Source organism: Lemur catta, chromosome 8 (genome assembly GCF_020740605.2).
Source record: "Lemur catta isolate mLemCat1 chromosome 8, mLemCat1.pri, whole genome shotgun sequence".
Lineage (NCBI taxonomy): Eukaryota > Metazoa > Chordata > Mammalia > Primates > Lemuridae > Lemur > Lemur catta.
Window position 1 is genome coordinate 13,778,218 of NC_059135.1, and position 26,987 is coordinate 13,805,204.

The following is a 26,987-nucleotide window of genomic DNA, read 5'->3' on the forward strand; positions in this document are numbered from 1 at the left end:
AGGAGGAGAGGGAGGAGCAGCTTTATTTTGGAAATAAAAGAAAAAAGGAGGGTTTCCAAAAAGTGACACAGCAATTTTTATCATGGGTTCACATTTTGGGCTTCTTAACCACTAGCAGGGAGTCTTTTTTTGGAAAAGCAATAGATTTAAAAAGAAGAGATACACAGCTGCCTAACTGTGCCACGGATGACCTGTTTTCCTGCCCAGACTCCACAAAGCTCCACCGTCCTGCAAATCCTACAAACATCCTCACGCCATCTTCATTGACTTGACATGTTCCGTCCAAATATTCATTCCTTTTTTGCATTTGCATGTCTCCAGGGAGCCTTGTGCTGAAGCCACACATTCTGTGCTCTAAGATAGACAGCTCTAGACTGGGAAAAGGAGGAGGAACTGTGACTAGCCAGAAAAATCCTCTGGTCAAAGCCAAGGTCAGTCTTTCCAGCAATTGGTCTGCCGTGAGAGGCGGGTGGGTTGGTCTGTGGGGAAGGAACAAGTGCTTGGAAACCCCTCTTTTCAGACGTTTAAGACAGTGTTTGGCGTTGGTCCTAACACTTGTCAGGCAGAGCCTGTGATGAATTAAATGATTGCAAAAGGAAGTCGTGAACATTAGGGAAGTGTGTTTAATAGGCTGCAACTGTTAAAGACTTGGCAACAATTTCCACAGACGCCAAATGGAAACATGCGCAGTCGGGAGCACACGGTGTCCAGGCTTCGTGTTCCCCATCAGAGGCAGCGGTTTTGTTCTGTATGACTCAGCTTCAATGGGGCAATCGGCTAAGGCCCCGACTGTCCTACTTACAATGAAGAGGGAAAGGCCTGGGCCCGAACAAAGACCAAGGGCGACTCTCACCGAGGACTGGCCGAGTTTGTCCCATTTCTGTTCAAATAATGCTTCTGAGCAGAAATACTCATGAGAAAATTCCACATCTCTGTTTGAAAATTTAACATATAAAATAGAACCATGGACCACAGGGAACAAAACAGCAACATACATTCAAATACCAACGGTAGGGAAATACTTCTAAAGTTAATTTCAGGGGCCTTTTTTTAGTGGGAAAATACGATCTTTTATTTTTACTGAATGTAAGATAGGATGAACCTAGCATTCTCTGAGACTGACTTTGAAAATAAAATATGGTATAATTTACTAATTTGGAATAAATTCCGCTAGTCTAATTTTTTAAAAACCATCAGATTAGAAATAAAGAAAGACAGTCTGGGGGGGTTGCTTTTTAATATATATAGGTTTAGTAAGTAAAGATTTTCTTTCCTCTTCATCAATGACTAGATAAATGAGAGTAGGTTATTTGTAGATAAAATTAAGTTTGAAAAACTGTTTTCTAAATGATTTGAACAAATTCAAGAAACTATACCTTCTTTTTTTTTTTTTTTTGAGACAGAGTCTCACTCTGTTGCCTGGGCCAGAGTGAGTGCTGTGGCGTCAGCCTAGCTCACAGCAACCTCAGACTCCTGGGCTTAAGCAATCCTACTGCCTCAGCCTCCTGGGTACCTGGGACTACAGGCATGTGCCACCATGCCCAGCTAATTTTTTCTATATATATTTTTAGTTGGCCAGATAATTTCTTTCTAATTTTAGTAGAGGTGGGGTCTCGCTCTTGCTCAGGCTGGTCTCGAACTCCTGACCTCGAGCCATCCACCCGCCTCGGCCTCCCAGAGTGCTAGGATTACAGGCGTGAGCCACCGCGCCCCAGCCTATAGCTTCTTTATTTTCCTATTCAGTGGTTTGCTTTTCCTCAAGACCTCCACCTACTGGGTAGACCCAGGGGAGGGTGGGGGAGTGTACTAGTCTGCTAGGACTGCCGTGACAAAGTGCCACACTCTGGGTGGCCTAAACAACAAGGAGTATTTCCTCACAGTTCTGGAGACTGACAGTCCTAGATCGAAGTACCCGGCAGGTCTGGCTCCTCCTGGGGCCCTCACCTTCACTTGCAGATGACTACCTTCTTGCTATGCCCTCACCTGGTCTCTTTTCTGGGTGCACACGTCCCTGGGGGGTCTTTGTGAGTCTAAACTTCCTCTTTTTATAAGGACACCAGTCAGATTGGGTAAAGGTCGGCCTTAAAAAAATGCATTTTAACTTAATTACCTCTTTAATGGCCTTATCTTTAAATATAGTCACATTCTGAGGTGGTGGGGGTTGAGACTTCAACATGTGAATCTTGGAGAAACACAATTTGGCCCACAATAGGCGAAAACACCTAAGGTTTAGTGCAGCTTATTCCAATTCAATCATTTAAACAGTTCCATTAGACAAAGGGTGTTTCCCATTTCTCCTTCTGTCTGCTCCTCTCCCACACAGCCTTGGGGTTATGGGGGTGTGTGTAGCTTACAGGGGCCTGGGGGTGGATGGTGGTCCTTGCTGTGCCAGCTGGATCCGGGCTTATCTCTGCGGAGGGGCTGGGCTGGTCTCCTGGTCTAGTTAAACACCTGAGACATTCCTGGTCCCATCTTGGCTTTGGGGATGATCTGCTGGTTCTTCTAGTTGGCACCTGTGGTGCTGGTTTCCCTGGTCTTGGGGTCCCCACTGTGCTGATCCCAGGCCTCTGCTGTTCCATTGTGCACTCAGAACCTCCACGCCCTCCCTTCCAGGCGTGCAGGGAGGTCTCATTCCCTGGTGCCACCTGCCCACCATCACCTCCAGTGCATGTTAGACAGCCCTGAACTACATACAGCTTCAGGAAGCAGCAGGTAAAAATCCTTGTTTTAACTTCTCTGCTTTCCCTTTTTCTCTCTTCTTCCATTTGCAAGGGTTTTACTCTTTCCCTTCATTATATCGTCCTAGCCATGACGTGAAAAAAAATGATATATCAAATTTTTAAAAAATTAGAAATAAATTTTTAAAAGGTGAAAAAGACCTTTTTTTTTTCTTTTTTAATTTTTAACGAAGAAAGTTGATGATCCAGCCTTGGTGCTTGATTTATAACTTTAGTAACTAAAAGAATTTAGTAATCCTTGATCTCACTTTCACACACTCTCTGGTATATATATACCACATTTTGTCTATTCTTTAATCAATTAGTAGATATTTGGATTTTTTCCACCTTTGGACTATTATGAATAATGCTGCTGTAAATATTTGTGTACAGTTTTTGTGTGGATATATGTGTTCATTTCTCTTGGGCATGGAATTGCTGGGTCATGTGGTAGCTCTGTGTTTACCTTTTGAGAAACTGCCAGATGATTTTCCGTAAAGGCCATACCATTTTATATTCTCATCAGCAGTGTATGAAGTTTTCAATTTCCTCACATTCTGGCTAACACTTGTTATTTTCTGATCATAGCCATCCTAGTGGGTATAAAGTGTTGTCTCATTACTTGCATTTCCCTGATGGCTAATGATGTTGACAGTCTTTTCATGTGTAATTCCTTTGGAGAAATGTCTATTCAGATCCTTTGCCAATTTTTAAACTGGGTTATTTGTCTTTTTATTATTGAGTTGTGAGAGGTCTTGATATGTTCTAGATATAAATCCTTTATCAGATGTACAATTTGCAAAAAAAGTTCTTTCATTCCGTGGATTTTCACGCTTTTGATGGTCTCTGATTCTGGACTTTTCGTCTTCTGACAACTTTGTCTCTTTTCAACTTCAGTAAAAGTATGCTCAGAGACTTTTGGATATGAGAGAAGACTTTAGAAAGAACCTACTACAACTCCCTCCTCCATCAGATTAGGAAACTGAGGACCAGAAAGATTAAGTCATATGTTCCATAGCTAGTTAATGGCAGCATGTGAATTAATATGTTATAGTCAGGATCCTTTTGGTTATAAATGTCATAAAAACCATCTCAAAGTAACATAAACAAAAAAGGTGACCAGTAGAACAACCAACATCTAAATGCCCAGGATTTTCTTACTGTATAATACTAAAAATGTATGTGTTAGTGATGGTAACGGTGGGGACAGAGAAGGTGTAGTACTGGGCAGATCATCACAGTGGTGGGCCAGGATAGAGGGAAACTGAGCAGAAGACACAACCCTCAGGAACGCAGGCGAGGGGAGCATGGCATAGGCAAGGCTGAAGTACAAGATGGCAGCGACGAGGACCTGGTACAGTCCCCAGAAGGAGATAAAGCCAAAGTATGAGAACAATAGAGGGTCAGGGCAGGACTGGAGCAAGATAAGCTCCAATTTGGTCAGCAGGCAGGGATGAGGGCCCAAGTAGCCAATGAAGGTCTTACTGGGTTAAGATTCTGGCACTGAATGAAGGTTAGAGACTAGTCTACTAGTGAGTCTTGTGGCCCCAGTGGAAAGTCATACATAGCCCCCTGCTAAGTTTTTGATTAGCAATAACTTCCTAAGTTCCTAACATCCCCTCCCATGAGATAGCACTATGTTTTAAAAGACTTGAGACTATGTTGGCTCTGGTGGCATTACCCAGCCTGGAAGTCCAGTGCTTCTTCCAGACCAAAGGAGGAAGGGTCCTTGAGCCCTCTTGGCTCTGTAGCATGACCCTAATTGTTTTATAAGAGTATTCTAATTACTTCAATATATGTGATAATTCTCGGGAAGCAATATGTATTCAAGCAGAACACTTCATTCCCCTCTTCATGAAAATCTTTCCCTGCTAGCACCAGCCTCTGTCAGCAGGTTCTAGAAGCTGAGTCCTTGTTTGAGATCTTCAACAAGTGCTTGGTAAAACGAAGGGAAATAAAACAAGGTCCTTAACCTATCCAAGTGAGAAAATGAAAAGCCAGGAACATCACCGTGACCCCTGAACTACATTTTTTTTTTAAAAAAGAGACAGTTTGATTTAAAAAAAAAAAACAAACAGATAATTCGTATCAGATTGAAAGGAGGAATGTTGGAACCAATGACCAAAATTATGGAAATGGAGGTAGATAATGTTACAGGAAATAAATCACTAACGATGAGAAAGAAGGAAATAAGAGCAGCAAAAGAACAAACAATCCGCTCCCTGAATAAAGTATGCACATTTGTATGAGCCAAAAGAGCAACCGAAAACCAGAACACACCATCCCCAAATCAGGAGACATTTGTTTAATTAATATCAGTAGATACCCTGGATCACTTTGCTTCCCGTTAGTTTTGTCATAAAAATGAAACAGGCTACAAAATGTCCTGAAGGCTGTATTACTCAAGTTAAGTATTTATCGAGGCAGTAAGACTTTTAATCGGTGGCTTTCAAGCATTTTTAGCCCTGACTCACAGTAAGAAATATATTTTCCATCAGAATCTGGTACACAAACACACACAATAATAGAATTTTCACATTAATTACCTTTACTACAAGGAATGCACTTATATTTTATTTTTAGCCTATTTTATTTTATTCTATTTCTCATTTTCTAAAATGCTGTTAGAGACCCACTAGGTTGATTTCATGACACACTAATGGGTTGCATTTCACAGTTTGAACACATTTATTAACTGGCCTAATGTGCAACGTCCTAATTTCTGACGCCACACCTGCCTCTGCTGCTGCTGAGAGAACCCAGACCTGGGTTACAATGGAAGCTTTATTCAGCTCCAGCCTACGACCAAAGTTTATGGAATGCGAGCTAGACTCCCCAGCTATGTTTCCAGAGGTTTTCTCACCTCTCTTAGGGAGATGTGGTTTCTATCCCTCCTCCAAATAGCCTGGGAAACCTCTGCTCTTGGCAAAGCAGGACAGAGCCCTCAGAATAATTTCTCCCCCTGCTTACCCATCTTCCCTTGGTGGTGTTGCCCTTGGACGCTACCAAGGCACCAGGATGGGGTCCACCTCCACTGTGGTCAAAGTTGGCCTAAGCTCTGGCTCCACTCTTCCAGATTTAACTGCCTTCTTGTTCCACAGCTAACCCTGGTGTACCTGCTCAGGTGCCTCTACTACCTTGGCAGAGGTGGTGCTGCAAACCCTTGCTCCTAGGTCACTGTGTACCCTGTCTCTGACAGTGTGCTTGTATGCAGGAGACTCCTCAATCTGAGGGTTCCTGATTTTCAGCCAACGAGGACTGTGCAGGTATAACAGAAATGGAGATGCTATCCTTGGAGGAAGCTATTCAGTGAGTGTCTCCAGACGAAGTAGTGGAGTTGAGACTTCTCCCTTCTCTCTTCCCCATGTTCAAAAGCAGGGCAATGATCACAGATTGCCCCCTGGCTTGGAGTCCCACTCTGTTTCCCCAGGACACCCTCCCCAGTAGTTTCAGTGTGACATTCTCTCTCCCGTACTGTGTGTGTGGTGGAGGGAAGGGGAGAAGTTGACCTAAATATGTAGGACCTATTGGAAATCCCCAAAACCCTCTTCACAGGCCCTGAGCCAAAGGGCATAAGCTTTGTTTTTGTTTTTGTTTTGTTTTGGAGACAGAGTCTCACTCTGTTGCCTGAGCTAGAGTGCCATGGCATCAGCCTAGCTCACAGCATCCTCAAACTCCTGGCCTCAAGCTAACCTCCTGCCTCAGCCTCCCTAGTAGCTGGGACTACAGGCATGCACCACCACACCCAGCTAATTTTTTCTATTTTTAGTTGCCTGGATAATTTTCTTTCTATTTTTTAGTAAAGACGGGGTCTTGTTCTTGCTCAGGCTGGTCTCAAACTCCTGACCTCAAGCCATCCTCCTACGTGAGCCTCCCAGAGTGCTAGGATTATAGGCATGAGCCATCGTGCCTGGCCAGGCTTTGTAAAACAAATATGAATCTGGGTCTGAAACACTAATCATAGATTACAAAATTGCACTAGGATTGCCATACAAAACTCAATCGAAAGTTAAATCATCTTTCCTTAAAGTGATATTGTTGTGAGTTTCCAGTATACTATTGAACCCTCAGCAAAAACTAAGAGGCTTTGGTACTATACGCATACAAGGGAGTGTTTACTGCTTACTATATTACCATCACACAGTAAGTACTAACAAAGATACTTACAGGTTAAATATAGAAAAGTTTAAGAACATTAACTTAGTTTATGAACTAAAAGAATCTTAGAGCTGGAAGGACTCTAGAGTTTATCAAATCTGCTGCCACTGCTTTGTATTCCACTTTCCTGTATTAGTTAGGAATGCATTTGGCTGCAAATAACAGAATGTCTGACTGCAGCAGCTTAAACAAATAAGGATGTATTTTTCTCACACAGCGAGGTGTCTGTAGGTGTGCAGTTACTGACTTTGGTCTAGCAGCTCAGCGATGTCAGAACTCATTCTCCCTGATTCTCTTGGCCTTTCTTCATGATTTTACGATGGCTTGTGCAGCTCTTAGCATCACATCTGCATTCCAGGCAGAATAAGGAGGAAGGTGGCCACCAGCTACATCTGTCCCTTCTTATCAGGAAATCAAAAGCTCACCCAAATGCCCCAGCAGGGAATTTCTCTAAGATCTATGGTCCTCTAAGGTTAGAACTGGGTCATCTGTTCATGCCTAAGTAGAACTGAGGTGTGGTTAAAAAGAAAGTAGAGGATGGATTTTAAGTAGGCATTGTGAGTGATGGACAGATTTCCTCAATCACAGGCCATTTCTACTTGCTTGAAAATTTTCAGGGCAAGGGAACAGTCTGTCCTATTTTTGACAGGTCTAAAAAGATGTTTTATTTCGAATCAGAATCACCCTTCCTCTAGCTTGTCCCTGTGGTTGTTGGTTCTGCCCTGTGGGAGCTATGCAGATAAATTTTGATACTTCTTGGTGACAGCTGTACAAATATTTGAAGACAGCTGCCATATCTCCTCTAACTCTCCTCTTATCCACATGAAGCATCTCCAGTTGGGTCTTCATGAGACACGACTTCACAGGTTCTTATCTTTCAGTTTGCTCTCCTCTGCATGTGTTTCAGTTTATCAATGTTTCTGTTAGACTTCATTGCCCTAAATGACACCACTGATCAAAGGGTGGCTTCAGCAAAGCCAGAGAAGTCAGAAAATTATCTCCGTTGTTCTGGATTATCACTAAGGCAGTTCACGTTTGCGTGACCTTCTGTGCACTTCCTGCTGGTGATTCAATCAACTAAAGAACATAAATCTATAATCACGCCACTGCACTGTAGCTTGGGCAACAGAGTGAGACCCTCTCTCTTAAGAAAAGATCATGAACCTTTTTCACCTCTTCATCTTCCTTATTTATGTAATTGTTCTAGGGATCCTAGAAAAGAATTTGTATTTGTTATTAGTGTATTTTATGGTATTAGATTTGACTTGTATTTCTAGTTTATTGAGTTCTTTCTAGATACTAATTCTATTATCCAAGGCATTAGTTATTCCTCCCAGATTGATATCATCTGCAATTGTGATAAATTTATACTCTTTGTCACTCTCAGAAGGTCAGAGTAGTCTTTCAACCTGTCCCCCTTTACTTCTTTCTAAACTGAAGCTGATCACCATTTAGCTAGGGTCCTTCAACATGTGATAAGTTCACCTCATGATCATTCTGCTCATACTTCACCTTTTGTCCTAAGGACGTTGTAAGATCCTTTTTCAACTCCTTTGCAACAAATTCATATCAAGAGAAACTATCTCCTAATCAAATAACTGTGATACTTAGTGAAGTTTATGTGGGAGAAATTTTTTTTTCCAATGAATCCATACTAATTCCTAGAGAGCACTAATTTCCCTTCTGAGTTCTTTGAATTAACCTTTATGTACTCTAGTCCAGAACTTTTTATGATCATATTGCCCTTCTAACATTGGATACTGGAACTCCAGTGCAAAATTTGGGGCTGAATCGCAGCAATTGTTACAAAATTGCCCATTAACCAGGGGTTAGCACAAAGGTAAAACTTATGTGTACTTAAAGTGATTTTTGAAAATCCCTTAAATGACTCTCAGAGTTTAAGACAGTTTCCGTTTGCAGACAAAAAAATATATATATATAAAAAGGAAAAAAAAAATAACAACAAACTTTAAGACAGTATACATGGTGCATCGTGTACAATCTTGTACAATAAACCTTCTCCACGTCAAAGCTTGAGAAACACTGAACTAGTCTAAATAAAGGTACAAAAGGACATCCATCACAGAACATTTTAAACATTTTATCAAATCCATCTCTAGAAGGGGGAAAGGTGGAGAATTCTAAATATATAATTTGTGTTGTTTTCACATGAACACTTTATAATCTGAATACATATCAATAGATTTTTTTGGTATGAGGATTGAAAAGTTATTACCTATGAAAGTACCTAGCACAAGGTCTGACACGTAGTAGGTGCCACCAGATTTGCATATAAATTTTTCTAGATTCAAGATATATACATACTATTTGAAAAATTGGAGGAGATTTTGGCCATTGACATTTTATTTTTCCAAAGCAGCCTCATCTCTTTCATGACCTTAGAGACTGATCCTGTGATGATCTTTTAGTGTAAGTTGATCCTTATAATTAGTTCCTTTAATAATGAAATTATGGAGTTGGAAGATGGTTTTTGTTTTCAGGATGGCAGTTAGTGTGCATGATTGACTTCATTATTTATCAGTCATGTGATCTTAGGCAAGTTAACTCAACGTTTTTGAAATTATTTCCCCATCTTCAGAAAGGGTTATTGATAACCATTTCAACAATTTAAGTCATATATGTAAAGCACCCAGCTGATCCAGGTCTCCATGTTATATGTTAAAGTCATATTTCAAAAAAAGATAATTTATTTCAAAAATACATATAAAGGAAAATTTTTTCCACAAAAATTACTGTAAAACAATCCATCTAAGTAACCAGAAACCCAGCATTCAGTTTGTTTTATCCATTAGTGTTGCCTTGAACCACATTAAGTAACAATTTAAAATTAATTACTTGTATAATAAAATGTAATGAAATGGTTTTTGTCATTAGTCTTTCCTTTAAAATGTTGACTCTAGATCTATTCATTTCCTAGGGCTAACGTAAAAAAACTAAATGGCTTAAAACAAAGGAAATTTGTCTCACAGTCCTGGAGGCTGGAAGTCTGAATCAAAGTGTGGGCAAGGCCGTGCTCTCTCTGGTGGCTCTAGGGGAGACCCTTTCCTTGCCTCTTCTAGCTTCTGGTGCTTGCCCACAATCCCTGGCGTTCCTTGGCATGTAGACGCATCACTCTGGTCACATGGCCATCTTCTCTCTGTGCATCTTAATATTAACTTCCTTCTGTGTGTTATCTGTCTCTGTATCCAAATCTTCCCTTTGTATAAGGCTACCAGTTGTATTAGATTAGAATCCAACTCCAATAACTTCCATTTTAAGTTGACCACCCCTGTAAAGACCCTATTTCCAAATAAGGCCACATTCTGAGGCACTGGGAGTTGGGACTTCAAATCTTTCTTGCGGGACACAGTTCAACCCATAAACTGGGCTTGAGCGAAGAATTACGGGGCCATACTGAGCTGTATGAGCAAAGATAGTAATGGCCACAGAAGTGAACCTCAGGATGCTGGGAGCTGGGGACAATAGAAAGGAAAGATTTTCCACACCCACTTCTTTAACACTACATTTGTAGAGGCCAGATGAACATAAAGGATGAAAAGTAGGGGCTCGTTTAAGGCCTTAAAGTCTGAACATGTTTAACCCTTTAATAGTATAGAAAGCTTCAAGTGTCCACTGATTTTCACTAAGAATCTTAGAGTTCAGAATAAGAAAATAAAGACTTTACCTCTCCTAGCCCAAGTCACAGCATAACTTAACACCGACTTACAGCAAATGTGTTCTAACAAATTAGCAATGGAAGTGGATAATATATAGCAATTTGGCACATAATAAGCAGCTACACGTATAGTCCATAAATATTAGTGATTTTCTTCCCTTCTGTTGACTCTCAAATCCACGAAAGCTAATTTTATTAGACTCACTGTAGCAACAAAAAACACCACCTTGACAGATAACAGGTAGTATCCCAGAAGGAGGATATCAAGGAAGGCTAGTTATAGGATTTGGGGTCAGTCTCAGGTAGTATTCAGCTGATTTTTCACCATAGGGAACCCACTGATGCTGGGCACAGTTTATGACATAAAGTGTAGGGCTGGTGTACTCAGCAAGGGAAGGGTTTTAGTGAGTAAGCTGTTGTCCAATAGACAAGCTCTTTTCTCAGATGTGCAATCCATTTCCTAATGGAAGAATTGTTTTCCCCCATGAGCCAAATATTTTCCTGAATAAATTAGTTTGCAGGAATCTCCTGAAGCAAATAGTTAACTTCTTTATTGGTTGACATGTATCTTCCTGGACAATAATTTCCAGAACATATTAACATAGGTGTCATCAGTTCTCACCTCCTTTATATTCTTGGACACAACCTGAAATTTTTCTATTTGGAGAATCCACGTTCAGTGGTCTTTAAGGAGTAAAATGATTAGTACACTTTAAAGCACCGTTTTCAATACATACAAGGATCTGCCTCTTTTTGTGCTAGAAAGACCATAGACTCACCAATAGTTCTTAAGTGTAAGAGGTATCCATAAACCTGTGGTCAATACAGGGTGCTAATCACATCAGGGTCACAGTTTTGATTTCTGGGCAGGCCAGAGAAGTTTTTGCTGTTTTATGACCATGATTATATCTATAACCTCAAATTTTCCATTATGAGTGCCATTACTCACAAGAGAGAACAAATGTGAGAGACTTTGAATGAATGAAAATTGAATGAGGAAAATCTATCTTCATAACCATAAACAGATCTCAAAGCACATAACCTTCAAAGAAACATTTCTTACAAAGTTCACCATAAGTGGCCACAAAGCCAGTATGTTTCTCACCTGCGGTCAAGGTTTACATAAGAGTTAACTGAGTTAGGAAATATTAATATGATAGCGTTGAAAGAAATCTCCATTATCGGTACTGGGCATCAGAATGGAAGTATGCGGGAAGCAGGGTTAATAGAAGGGCGTGAAGCTGCCAACCTAGAGGACTTTTCTCTAAACAAACAGACTGTGCTAAAATAGCAACTTTCTCCCTAATAGCAGATCAGCATTTCTTAAAATCAGACTGTCATACTTTCCGCAATAGCAGTCACTGATGTGATGACATAAGCATCGTTTCTGCTTCTCATTTCGAGACAACCTATATTCCACTGGAAATTTTCGAGCATGGGAGTGTATTTTGGTATCACATTTTTTTGCCATTGACACAAGAATAAAGACCAAAGAAAACTAAAATCTCTCTTGAGAGATTCTAAAGAACATTGCTCACAGCTTTAAGAAAATCTCTTAAAGAGCAGCCTCAGAGGGTGAATATTCATGACTGTGACCTTGCTGGCTCTTAGCCAGAGAAGAATAAAGAAGGATATTTGCAACTGCGTATAAGACGCATCCTCTTATATAAAACCTAAAGAGGTCTGCTTGAGAGTTGGTAGGAGGTAAGGAAATAACAAATGCCCCAACAATAAATATGCAAACATTCTCAAGGTCACGGACGCTGTGTTCATTTTGAAACGGGTTCCTTCTCCTTGACCACCCTGATTGTACCACGACCCAAATTTCTCAGTTCACTTGGCTGATTCCACACATCTCTGGCGGGTCTTTTCTATTTCTGACCAATAGAATTTGCTCTCCTTCTGGACGTCACTATGTCACCGGAGTTTGATGGGGATGGTGGGAAACGTACGGGGTTCCTCTGACTCTACCCTTCCAGGCTGGCTTTAAACGCTGATCCACCTCCAGAGTCCAGGCTTTTTCTACTGCTCATGCGTCCATTCATTCACTCATTCACACAATAACATTTCAGACCCTTCTATATACCTGTATCAGCCAGAGACCCCAGAGAAAACAGATGGAGCAATTAAAATAGATAATGTGAGGAGCAGTTAGTAAACAGATTATTTCCAAGTTTCAAGCAAAGCCAGGAGCAGTGACTCAGGCCTGTAGTCCTAGTGATTAGGGAAGCCAAGGTGGGAGGATCACTTGAAGAAAGCCAGGGGTTTAAGACCAGGCTGAGACTCTATCTGTACAAAAAATAAAAAAATTAGCTGGACATGATGATGTGCGTCTGTAGTCCCCACTACACGGGAAGCTGAGGCAGGACGATTGCTTGAGGCCAGGAGTTCAACACCAGCCCGGGAAACATAATGAGACACTGTATCTACAAAAAATTAAAAAATAAAAAAAATTAGCCAGATGTGGTGGCACGAACTTGTAGTCTCAGCTACTCGGGAAGCTGAGGCAGGAAGATCTCTTGAGCCCAAGAGTTCGAGGCTGCAGTGAGCTGTGAATCCTGCCAGTGTACTTCAGCTTGGGTGACAGAGGGAGACTCTCTGTCTTTAAAAAAAAAGAAGAATAGCTTGTTGTTTATGCCCAGGTCACGAGGCTGATCATGCAGGGGTCAATTGGGTAGCTGGGCTCAGAGTGTTTGTTGGTGTAAGGCTGCTTTAACCAGATACAAAGACTGAGTTAGAGCCTATACTAGCTTTTTTTTTTAATTACCCAGGCTGTCATAAAAAATATCACAGATTGGGTGGCTTAAACAACAAAAATTTATTTTCTCACTGTTCTGGAGGCTGGAAGTTCAAGATCAAGGTGTTGACAGGGTTGGCTCCTCCTGAGACATGCACCCCTGGTGTCTGTTCTTCTAAGCACACCTGTCTTATTGAATTAGAGCCCCACCCTAACGGCTCCATGTTAACTTAATCACCTCTTTAAAGATCTTATCTCAAATACTTTCTGCAGTACTTGGGGTGGGGCTTCAGCACAGTTCAGCCCATAACAGAGCCCAGGGCAAGATGCTGTAGCAGGGAAGGAAGGGGAAGATCACTTCACACATTCATCCTGCAGGGAGAGAAAAGGCCCTGGGCAGAGCCTGAGTAGTGAGGCTGCTGGCCCAGGCAAGGTGTCAGGCAAGACCTGGTTAAAGAATTAGCAGCTCAGAGGCTGGGTGCCGTGGCTCACGCCTGTAATCCGAGCACTCTGGTAAGGCTGAGGTGGGAGGATCCCTTGAGCTCAGGAGTTTGAGACCAGCCTGAGCAAGAGCAAGACCCCATCTCTACCAAAAATAGAAAAAAATTAGCCAGGTGTGGTGCTGTAGTCCCAGCTACTCAGGAGGCTGAGGCAGGAGGATCCCTTGAGCCCAGGCGTTGGAGGTTACAGTGAGCTATGATGACACCACTGCACTCCAGTCTGGGGGACAGAGTCTCAAAAATATATATATGTATATTTTTCTGAGAAGGTATTTATATGCTTCACCAGACTGCCCTGGTACAGTTATGATCCCACTGCACAGTGAGGGAGTGGTGTCCTTTGTTCATATAGGGACGAACATACGCGTTTGCTTTGAAGGCTGTTTCTGGGAGATAAGGAACCGAGGCCCTGGGAAGAGGGGCAGCAGCCATAACGGGAAAAGCCCAGTGTCTGAATCTGTTCCCTCCCAGCCTCCTGGCCTGGTGTCGAGCCCTCTGGTTAGAGAAACGAGAGCCAAAACCAGAAATAACTCTTGGGAGATACCTTCTGAGTTTCTGAGCATAGTCCAGGCTGATTTGCAGCACAGGTGGTAGCAAGTGACACGGTGTTGGGGAGGGGCCGCTCTCCCCACGTCCACAGGACGAGGATCTCCAACAGGGGCCAGGTCAGAGCAGGAGTCAGACGCTTCCTGTTTCCCTCCTGAGGAGTGGGCGTTGGGAAGCAGAGAAGAGGGACCCGGCAGGTACTCTAGGGTAACTGCCACTGAGGGTGTGACTTCAGGGTGTATGTTGAAACGCCAATTTGGGTAGTCACAGAAATAAACGGATTGTTAGTGGGATTCAAGTTCTTGCATGAGCAAGTGTGCAACTTCCATACGTTGTTATTTTTGGCATAAGTGAGAAAGCCACAATTTGTTTCATTTGTCTCTCAAGAAGGAAAACATTGCGACACCACTGGGGGGTCTTTGCAAGCCCTTCTTTCCAAACCTGGCCCTCCCGGTCTGCCAGAGTTTTGTTTTGTTTTGTTTTGTTTTACAGTAAGGGAAAAGCTAAGGGGTGGAGGGTGGATGACTGGTCGTAGGAATGCTCCAAGGCATCGAGTGAGGGTGGCAGCAGGTGGAGGAAAAAAGAAAGGGAAATGAAACTCGGACACTTCCCAGTTACAAGGTTCTCTTTATGGAGAAAACCAGCCTTCAGGAAGCAGGAGCGACCTAAAGGACACTTGCTCTTTTTACTGGGATGGGGAGTGTCTTCGTCAGCTTGGACTGCTGTAACAAATTACAGACTGGGAGGGCTTAAACAACAGAAATTTATTTCTTACAGTTCTGGAGGCTGGAATCTGAGATCAGGGTGCTAGCATGGTAGGTTCTGGTGAGGACCCTCTTCTGAGCTGCAGATTCCCATTGTATCCCCATGTGGCAGAAAGAGATGGAGCCAGCTCCCTGGCTCTTCTTATAAGGGCTCTAACCCCAGTGGGGAGGGCTCCCCCTTCATGACCTAATCACCCCCGCCAAAGGCCCCACCTCCAGGTACCATCACACTGGGGAGTAGATTTCAACGTATGAATTTGGGAGAGGACACAAACATTCAATCCATACCAGGAGGAAGAATACTCCCTTGTCATTGCTCGTTTATTTCCCTGACCCTGCTTGGAGGAGAGAGAACTCCATCTACAGAATAAATGGATGGAGGGATGGAAGAGAAGCGGTAGACAGAAAATGCCTCCTGGGCTAGGTTTTAGCAGTTTTGGGATATGAGAGACCCAGGGCAGGAGAATCAAAGAGTGGAGCATTTGAGATGAGTAAACATGAGTTATGAATGGGATTTCCTTTAATGTTCTTTATGAGATGAGTGTAGAGAATAAAATTTATCTTTAATTACTTTTGGCTACTGAATTGTGCTTCTTTAATGTGAGTAGTACTTTTTAACATGAATCTGCACATAGCCTGAGCCACATATAACCTTTATATAAATTGGGGTAAATTGTATAACCAATAAACACAGAAAGGATTACTTACTAGTAATCAAAAAACATAAGTGAAATTGAGATACTGTAGTTCACCTATCAAATTGACTGGACAAGGATGTAGGGCAATGATTCTTCACATACATGGCTGGTAGCATAATCTTTCTGGGAGCAATTTGGATCATCTACCTTTCTAAAAGCTTGAAAGTCTGCATTTCGTTTTATTACTCAAGCAGTTCCTCATGTAGGAATTTATCTTACAGAACATATCATTGATGAGGGCAAAGACTTACCTACCAGTATCTGTATCACGGGGGTGTTTATACAACAACAAAAAAAAACTGCAAACAACTGCACTCCCCCAAGCAAGGTACTGGTGAAATAAATTCTGGTACATCAATATAAAAAAAAATAGGCATTTTAAATGATTCTAAAATTATAGCGACAGCAGATTAGTGGTTGCCCAGGGCCTGGAGACGTGAGGGAGAGGAATAATGCTGCGATGCCCAACCAGAAAATTTTTTAAGGTGAAAAAATGTTCTTTATCTTGTTTTGATGATGGTTACGAGATTGTACACAATTACCCAAAGTCCTCAAACTTGCACTTAAAACTTGACCAATTTTATTGTATGTAAATAATACCTTAAAAAATAGAACAGGAATAATGATGCTATAGAATAGCTGATAGAGGCCAGGGGCGGTGGCTCACACCTGTAATCCTAGCGCTCTGGGAGGCTGAAGTGGGCGGATTGTTTGAGCTCAGGAGTTCGAGACCAGCCTGAGCAAGAGCGAGACCCCGTCTCTACTAAAAATAGAAAGAAATTATATGGACAACTAAAAATATATATATAGAAAAATTAGCTGGGCATGGTGGTGCGTGCCTATAGTCCTAGCTACTCGGGAGGCTGAGACAGGAGGATTGCTTGAGCCCAGGAGTTTGAGGTTGCTGTGAGCTAGGCTGACACCACGGCACTCTAGCCCAGGCAACAGAGTGAGACTCTGTCTCAAAAATTAAGAAATTAAAAAAATTAAAAAAAAATTTTAAAAATGAAAAAATAAAAATAAAAAAATAAAAAATAGAATAGCTGATAGAATGAAAAAATGTGAGAGATATATTAAGTCTGAGAAAATTAATTTTAAAATAGTTTGTATGGTATAATTTTATGTTAAAATCATTGCCTATATCACAAGAGAAAGAATATAAAATAATACAAAAAGTATACACCAAAATGCTAACAGTTATTATTTCTTGGTGAATTAGTCTATAGAGAAGTTTACTTTGTTATTTTTTTTTCTACATTTTACTTTAATAATCATTTTTTGAAAAAGATTTATTTTTTATTTTTTAAAAAAATTATGGAATGCTTCATGAATTTATGTGTCATCCTTGCACAGGGACCATGCTAATCTTCTCTCTATTCCAATTTTAGTATATGTGCTGCTGAAGCAAGCACTGAAAAACATTTTAACACAGAAAAATTCCCTCAGTAATGTAGACGGTAGGTTCAATGACTGGGATTGGGTCCTTGTGTTTCAACCAGAAGAAAGTTTTGTGACTATGGGGAATACAATCAGGAAAAAGTAATGGCAGACACTGGAACCAGTTCTGCTTTTCATTCATCAGAAATGATCTCCACTTGTCTCTGAAAGCAGTGGGCTTGCGTGGGCAGTGAGTGTTGATGGAGATGGTTGGTTATCTCCCTCTACGTTCTCCTTCTCTCACATACAAACAATCTCCAGTTTTTAGCTGGACACTTGCCCACCCAAAATCAAGATGACATTCATTTCCCAGTCAGTATTCCTTACAGGTAAGTGTGGATGCCTAACTAAGTTCAGGACAATGAGATGAAAATAAAAGTGGTTCCAGAAATGTTCAAGTTTTGCCCATCAAAGAAAGGGTTATAGTGACACAGGATTGTGACTCTCAATGCTGGGAATCACTTGAAGTCCAAGTGGGTCCTTGGCTTTGTGCAAGAAAAAATTCAGGAGCCAGATGACAGTATAAAGTGAAAGTGAGTTTTATTCACAAAATATAGGAAGTTTTATATAGAAAGTATAGACAGTCCACAGACAGAGTAGAGGCTAGTTCTCCCTGTGGAGGAGACCCCGCCCCCACAGTTCCCTGGGTCCCTCTATTTAAGCAACAGCTTAATTGTAGGCTGGAGAGGAATATTCATGTTATTTCCTGGAAAGGGGCTGTGTTTTCCTGGTGTTAGGGTGCCATTCTCCTTTTGACTAAATATGGTCAAACAGGAGGTGTCATGGTGTCAGGTTACTGATGGGAGTGGGAGGTTTCCTTAGAAACTTTTATGGTAATTTTATGGTAAGGAGGGCATAATGAAGCTGCAAGGTCAGGAAGCAGTGGATTTCTCTGCCATCTTGGTTCTAATTGGTTGGAACCTGTCCTGTCTCTGCCTTGTTTTGATCAGGGTAGCTCAAAACAAAGTTTTAAGACTTCTTGACTCAGTTAGGTAATGCCTACATAATTAAGCAATGCCTGAAGCAAAGCCTAAAGAAATACCTGAAGTTATGTTGCCAGCTCCCTGTCTCAACAGCCTTCCACTGGTTTCCTTCCCCAACCCCAGTCCCACCACTTGGGATTGTGGGAGCCAGAGCAGCTATCTTGGGCTGTGAGATGGGAGTCACGTATACAGAGAGCAGAGCAACAAGATAGGAGCAGCCTGGGCTTCCTGGTGACTGTGAAGCCACCATGCCAGCCCTGGACTACCTACTCTGACTTTTATGTGAGAGAGATGAAATTTCATCTTGTTTCAGTCACTACTATTTTGAGTGTCTCTGGTACAGCATTAGAACAGCACCAGTGAAAATCTTTAGTGAATCACACTCAATAGAAAAACATAGTAAAGTATTTCTTAGGGATCTTAAAGTTAAAGATCTAAGAGAATTTATTCTAAGTAATACAGAATACCACCTAGATTACTAATTTTAAGGAAGGCTATTGCTGATAGAGAGTGAAATCCCATTACTTAGCTCCAGAGATCCAATGAAAAGATACCTTTAATCTTTTGTTTTCTTTCTGCTTCTGAGTTTCTTTAGAACTCTAAGTCCGGACATGAGAAAGGCGTCAACCAGGTCTACCTGTAGGAAAGCTCTTGGCTCTTCCAGGAAATCCAATGAGGTTTGAAAAGACTCAGACCTGACTCAGGATACTGAGGACATATAGAAATGTATTATGATGGATATGATTTATTGAGAACACATGGTGTGCCGACATTGTGCTAAATGCTTTTATATAATACTTCATTTAATCCCAAATCGCTCTTGGAATAGGCTCATATCATGCCTCATTTTAATGAAAAAACTGAGGCTCAGAAAGGGGAAATAACTTACTCAAGGTCATACTGAAAGGATCTGTCTGACTGTAAAGCTATGTTCCTAAAAAGTTCTAGAACTGACCTTGGCCCAGTAGCAGCCCTCTCCAACATGGGATCCAAAGGCTGGGCTCAGCAGAACAACTAAGTCAGCTTCAGCCTATATTCAAAATATGAACCTCTTGTTGTTCCTTGAAGTTTGGCTTGGAGGGAGAAGCAAACAACAGCGCTCCATTTTTTGTTGAAATGCAATTGAAACAGCTCATTGTTTTTTTAATCCCAGTCCTCTATGAGCCAACAAATTGTCAGCACACAATTGAAAGCAGTTCTAATACAATGACTGCCGAGAGTTTGGGTAGTAATAAGATGTAATGGAAGCTGGCAGGAAGGATTTAGGGGGCAGTCTTGCTATCTTAATTGTCAATAACGACAATGAGTTTATGTAAGGACAATGCCTTGCTCAGAATACGGCATTTTTTCTCTTCCAAAACTCTGAATTACCTATTTTATTCTCCTGGTATTTTAACACTTGCTTCTTAAAAATATAAGAATATTTATAATTTGGGTAGATTTTCACTATTGCTACTCATGATCTTTATGCCGCAGATAATACATAGGAAGATGCAAGCAGTGTAGCAGTTTTGACCAAAGTAACCGTTACTATTAGAGTTCAATGTCCTCCTATTGCTCCTCTGCTGTGTTCCTGCTGTGAATGATGGAACACCTTTAAGACAACAGCATAGTCCAGGGAAAGCCAAGTACACGTATTAAAACAATATCAGCTCAAGTGTCACCTTTGGGCTTGGGAGGGCCCTAGCTGTATATTCTCTTTGTTGTTACAGGGCAAAACTGCTACTTTTGTGCCACCCTAACTCCATCCACCCCTCTCCCATAGTCTAATTCTAGAAAAACATAAATAAAAGAGAAAAACTCACTGTGATTGCTCTCTGTCATTTTGATTTCAGTCCAAATAGAATTGTTTAGTCACCCAGGAGCAAAGAGCAGTGAATATTGTTAAGCATAAAAAGGATTAAAGTCAAATTAAAAAAAAAATAAATAAGCCGTGAGCAATTGCTGAAATGCTACAGTCTAGAATGATTTCACCAAGGAGAATATCTTGTTTTCTAATTCAATTCTGGAAGCAAATTCAACAATTCAATAAACGTTTACTAAATCCGTCTTCTATTGAATCACTGTGCTGTGCATTAGGGATTAAAATACAAACAAAAAAGCATGCACAAGAAAAAGTTGTGACTCCCTACACCCAGAGAGCTCACAGGCTTGCAGGGGAAAACACCCCGCAGCCTGTAATAAGCACCATAACAGGGGTCTGTGCACAGTCCTGTGGCAATGCAGGTGTGGGAGAAGACATTCCGCCCACCTGAGATTGGTCAGGAAAATACGTTGTAAGAAAGAGGCGCTTCTGTGTGGTGGGCATGGAGGAGTACATAGCAGCTTGCTGAGGGATAGGGGGTGGGGGTGGATTCCAGCACTTGTATGAACAGAGGCACATGTGCAGGGAGGGGTGCGACTTTATGTAGGAATGCCCAGAACAATGCCAGTAGGAAACACTGAAATATGCCCCTGGTTATGTCTTGGCTCTGGGATTAGAGGTGAATCAGTTTCATCTTCATCATTCCCCATCTTTTCCAAAATTTGAACAAATAGACTCAAATTTTTTAATAAGGGAAAAGATAATAGTTTTTGGTGGTTGGTTTGTTGGTGTTTTTTTTTTTCTTGTTATTTTTTCTTTTGGTTTTGTTAGTGTGTAGAATATTTGGGAATATGGCTAGGAAGTGAAGAGGTCAAGATGCTGAGGGTGAGCAATGATTCTGAAAAAGAGGCTGTGGTTAGGGCAGCCTCAGAGTCGCCTGAGTTAAGGGGATTGGCCTCTGTCCGAGACCAAGTGGTTCTTAACCCTGGAGCATGAAAACACCAATGCCCAGCACCCAAACCGGTGAACTGAGACTCTCTGGGGGTGGCATTTAGGCCCTAGTAATACTCCTGGGGGAGGCTCTTGAGCTAAAGGCAGATACACCAGCCACATATGCCCCAGAACGAGTGTGCAAAAGTGGGAGAAGCTGGAGGCTGGAAGAGGAGGGCTGAGACAAGAAAGGAGAAGGGAAGGCTGAGAAGGGCAGCAGCCGGTGATATTTTGGGGCTAGCAGAGGCAAGAACGTGCCAGATGAAGGCAAGGGCATTTCTAGAAGAGGAAATAGTACGTACAGCGGTATGGAGTGTTGGGAGGAAGCAGGAAGCAGTGTTGTGACTAGAACTAGGTGTGCAGTGGATGGTAGGAGAGGAGTATGGCCAGGCTGATGACAGTGGGTTTAATTGATTAAAAAATATATCTTTACCATTAAATCCTTAGCTTCTCATAGAATAGAATATGACTATTTTTTTGACCACTGATCAGTTATGCATATGGCGAATTATTATTGATTTTCAAATCATTTCATCTTTCAAGATTCAGTTATGTGGATACTGTGGTCAGTTCTAACTGGCCAAATATAAGCTACCATTTGCTTCATTATTAGTCATAATGTTACTATTTTAAACAATGGAGTTTGTTGGGTTTCTCAGCCTTGGTACCACTGACTTTTTGTGCCGGATAATTCTTTTATGGTGGGAGGACCGTCCTGTGTGTTGTAGGATACCGAGAAGCATCCCTAGCCCCTGCTACTTACCTACCAGATGCCAGTAACATCCACCCTCTGCCTCTGTCCCCAGTTGTGACAATCAAATATCTCCAGTCATCACCAGATGTCACTTGGGGGCAAAATGGCCCCTCCACCCTCAATTGAGACCCACTCTCTGGAGATCTAGAGTCTGATTCTGGACCAATTCTCAAATGAGCATGCATATGAATTCCCTGGGGATCCTGTTAAAATGCAGGTTCTGACTCAGTAGGCCTGGGGTGTGGAGCTTCGGGGTGATGCTGATGCTGCTAGTCTAGGAGGCAGACTTGAGTACCCAGGCTCTAAACCCCACATGTAGTAAATGCTAACATAATTGCTGATTTGAATGAGGCAGGGATCATGTTCATTGCAGTTTCCATTAATGCATTTGAGAATTGGCCATGACCTCTGAGTATTTACAGGATCACATTATACCATTTTATACAATTCACAAACATGGGGCCCCACAAATACATTGAATCCCATAATCTTGTAGCCTGCAGCCTGGATTAATTTATATATGTAATATTAATATTATTCACCTGGAAAGCTTTTTCTTTAATTGCCACATCATTAATCCTTTCAACTGCAGTAAGAGCAATTATAATTTGATCTTCATTGACAGCAAACGAGTCCATTTGGTCATGTGACACTTTCTTATTCTAATCACACTCCACCATCTAGTCAAAGTCCATTTTTGGATCATGGTAAAATGTTGTCCCTTTAAATAGCCTAGGAATCTGTCTTACAGCTGATGGAAATTCAAATTGTCCGCCCACATGAGCCTCACGTGATGGAACAGATGTGATTTGGAAGAGTTGAGCTGGAAAATGCATTTCAAAATTAACTAATATTTTCTCCAACTTTATATTATTGGAAGTATATTTCCCTTGAAATGATGCCCTTAGAAGACATTGTCCAGGAGAATTTCACAGCTAAAAATCCATTAAACATTCATTCAGTCCACAAATATTTACTGACCCCCTACAATAGGCCAGGGACAGTTGCAGGAGCTAGCAGGAGAGCTATGACCCCGGCAGACAAGATGTAGTCTAGTGAGGAAGGCAGATAATTACATGGCTTGATATTGGATTGAGAGAAGAGCCCAGAAGAAAAACAGTCATGTGCTGGTGACATTGGAGGTAGGGCAAGTGGTCAGGGCATCCTCTCTCAAGAAATGCGTGGAAGCTGAGATCCAAATGAGAAGGAGATGCCCCTGCAAAGATCTGGAGGAAGGATATTTCCCAGGAAGGCAAAGTGATGTCATGTAAGAATAGTGGACTGGGAGTGCAGGAAAAGGAAAGTGCAAAATCGAGAGCCAGAAAAGAAGGGCTTGTCCCACTTAGCTACTTGCTAGCTCAAGGAACTTGAGCAACATTCCCAGATCTTCCCTAGTTCTTCGTGTCTGCAAAAATAAGGGGGTGACCTAGAATCATGGCTCTCAAACTTGGCTGCACATGGGAATCACATGGGAAACTTTCCAAACACTGGTGACTTCATTGGTCTGGGGGCAGCTTTGGGCCTGGGGACTTTTAACAGTCTCTGGGTGATTCTAATGTACACAGCAGTTTGAGAGCCTTGAACTGAATTATCTGTGAAGTTCTGTACCACCCCATCACCTGCAGATACAGGGCTGCCCCTGCAGTGAGGTTCAGTGACCTCAACCAGCTCAGACACCCTGGGCCTCTGTATTTCCCCTGCTGAATGTGTGGAGTTGACCTGGATTTATCTATCCCCTTTCATATTATTATTATTCCATGGCATGCTTAGATTGTTTGCTTATTTAACAACAGGGCCGAAATCCCATCTTAGGGCAGCAGTCTTTTTCCCCCAGCTGGAGAAGGTAATGTGATATTCCCTGCAGGGTTTCCTTCTGTCTCTTAGCCTCTCCAAAGCCTCTTTATGTACTTTTCCATCGCTTTCAACCATAGTATACAAAGAAAGGACTACAGTGATAGGCATTTCCTGTATAAATGAAGACAAACAATGAAATAGCTCTCAGCCTGCTACCCAGGTAAACCCGAGACAAATTTAGAAGCATCAAACTTGGACCATCATTTGACAAAACAGAGTAAGAATATGCTTTATTTTGTTCTTCGACTATTTCATTCCCTGTCCTTTCTTAAATTCCTTAAGATATAATCCCAAAAGACAGGTAGTGCTTTCAAAGGCCAAAGCTCACTAAAGGGCTTAACTCTATTAATGACCAAGGCCACTAAATTCCAGCTCAAGCAGATTAGCCCAGTTAAGTCCTTGGCATTAGGGTCTTGTCTAACACCGGGCCTGCTGAGAAGCTGTCAGCTCTCCTTCTCACAAATCCTCCCTAAACTTCCCATAATAGCAACTTAATCTATAAGGAAAGCAACAAAGGAGACGCTCTAAGTATAGCCTATACCTTAGAGCAGAGGTATCTTTTAGAATAGAATGGGAACCACCTGGATTATTTTAAATTTTCTAGTGGTCCTATTAAAGCAAAAAGATGAAATGAATTTGAATTAATATTTTACTTTACCCTGATACTATTATCATTTCAACACATAATTGATATAAAAACTTCGTGAATGAGGCCGGACACAGTGGCTTACACCTGTAATTCTAGCACTCTGGGAGGCCAAAGTGGGAAAATGGCTTGAGCTCAGGAGTTTGAAACCAGCTGAGCAAGACCAGGATCTCGTCTCTACTAAAATTAGAAAAGATTACCCGGACGTGGTGGTGTGTGCCTGTAGTCCCAACTACTCGGGAGACTGAGGCAGGAGGATTGAGCCCAGGAGTTTGAAGTTGCAGTGAGCTATGATGACACCACTGCCCTCTAGCCAGGGTGACAGAGGGAGACAATGTCTTAAAAAACCTTGTGAATGAGCTATTTTACATTCTCCTTTTCTTAGCCAGACTTCAGAATCCTGTGAGTATTTTACAACACATCGCAATTTGAATGAGATGCATTTCAAGCATTCGGTAGGCCATGTGTGGCCCGTGCCGCTGTGTCGGACTGCAGAGCCGCACAGGGTCCTGCTTGCTTTTGCAGCACCATCAGCAGCAAGAGAAACAGGGCAGGTTGGAGGGTAGGGGGATGAAGTCCACTAAATATTAAATAGTATTATCCTACCTAAGAAAACATGTTGGCAAATTTATTTCTTTGTTGGAGATGTCATGTAGTGAGCTGAAATGAGAAAAGTCTCTCTTAGTCCATTTGGGATGCTGTAACAAAATACCATAAAATGGGTGACTAATAAACAACAGAAATCTATTTCTCACCGGTCTGGAGGCTGAGAAGTCCAAGATGAAGGCCCCAGCAGAATCAGTGTCTGGTGAGGATCTACTTTCTGGCTCAGGGATGGCACCTTCTAGTTGTGACCTCACATAGTGAAAGGACAAGGCAGCTCTCTTCTTTTATAAGGGCTCTAATCCCATTCATAAGGGCTCCACTCTCATGCTCTAATCACCAACCAAAGGCCCCACTGCTTAAAACCATCACCCTGGGGATTAGGTTTCAACATACGAATTTGGGCCAGGGTGGCGGTGGGGGGGTGGGCACAAACATTCAAACCATAGGAAAAGCTTTGGGAGCCAAATAGATCTAGGTTCAAATGCTACCTATTGAAGTCAAAGTCATATGATTTTTAGGCAAGCTATTTACCTTTCTGAGCCTTGCTTTCCTCAACTGCAAAATAGGAAAAATTCCTCTTCATCAGACTCTCAGAATGACCAGCTACCTGGGTCATTCCATTAACCCAAATTAATAAAACCTAGCTAAAAGCATGTTTAAGGTACTAGACAAAGCTAAACCTTAACTAGGCTGTAAATTGCTACATTTAAGTGCTATATCAGTATCGGGGGCTTTTTAAATAAACCTAGTACTAAATGTACTAAGTACTTAATTTAGAACTAAATGAGAAGACATCCAGCAGAGGACTGATCACAGACTGGTCACTGAAGAAATGTGGGCACCCTCTCTGACGCATGCCTCTCACAGTGTCTTGCATACAGCAGTGATCAGTAAATGCGAGTTCAGTACAAAATTATGGCATGAACGGAAGCAGCAGCCAGGGACCGGATTCTTATTAAAGCAAAACTCAAGAGCCTTAAAGCATACATATTAAAATAAACCCAAATGCTATTATTTTATCTGTGTGTTTTCCTTTAACTTCTCTGGCTTCTACATGGGAACTATTTGCAGCAAATTGCCTAACCAGTTGTTAATATAGCTCCAAAATTTAGTTTTAGCTTTAATTTTTCTTTACTGAAACAGAAACCTGTGATTTCCTTCTCTCTCAGACTCCCACTGCTTGATAGAAATCAACCTTCCTCCACTCTGCTTCATAAAGCCTCCGATAATTACTAGCCCCCATGCATAGAGTCCTGGGAGTATTTCTGCCTGCCTTCATAAAAAGGATAAGGGCAGAATGAGATTTTTCACAGAAATAGAAAAAACAATTCTAAAATTCATCTGGAAGCACAAAAGACCCTAAATAGACAAAACAATTTTGAGAAAGAAGAGCAAAGCTTGAGGCATCATCCTTCTTGATTTCAAACTGTGTTACAAAGCTATAATAATCAAAACAGTATGACACTGGCATAAAAACAGACCAATGGAACAGAATGGAGAGCACATAAATAAACCCATGCATATGTAGTCAACTAACCTTTGACAAAAGTACCAAGAATACACAATGGGGAAAAGAAGGTCTCTTCAATAAAAGACCTTAGAAAACTGGATAATCACAGGCAAAATAATGAAATTGGACCTTTGGCTTAATGTGAAATGAATTAAAGACTTAAATAAAAGATTTGAAGCCACAAAATTCCTTATAGAAAACATAGGGGAAAAGCTCCTTGACATTGGTCTTAGCAGTGATTTTTTTGGATATAACACCAAAAGCACAGGCAACAAAAATGAAAATAAACAAGTGGGACTACATCAGACCAAAAAGCTTCTGCACAACAAAGAAAGTAATTAACAAAATGAAGATGCAGCCTATGGAATGGGAGAAAATATTTGCAAAACATATACATATATGTATGTATATATATGTATCTCTCTGATAAGGAGTCAATATCCAAAATATATAAGAAACTCACACAAATCAATAGCAAAAAACAAAACAAACAAAAAAACCTGATTAAAAAATGGGCAAAGACCCTAAATATAAACATTTTTCCAAAAAAGACATACAAATGGCCAACAGGCATACGAAAAGGTGCTCAACATACCTAACTGCCAGG

At 41.4% G+C, this 26,987-nt stretch overlaps 1 long non-coding RNA gene and 1 other non-coding gene across 2 annotated transcripts in view; both read right to left on the reverse strand.

The window, feature by feature from the left end:
- The window catches only part of LOC123643473, a 49,020-nt gene that overhangs the window by 7,579 nt on the left and 14,454 nt on the right, over positions 1 to 26,987 (reverse strand). The gene's annotated exons all lie outside the window — the stretch shown is intronic.
- On the reverse strand, positions 17,105 to 17,208 carry LOC123644193. Its single transcript, XR_006737020.1, has one exon. It is a non-coding gene; the product is annotated as a U6 spliceosomal RNA (small nuclear RNA).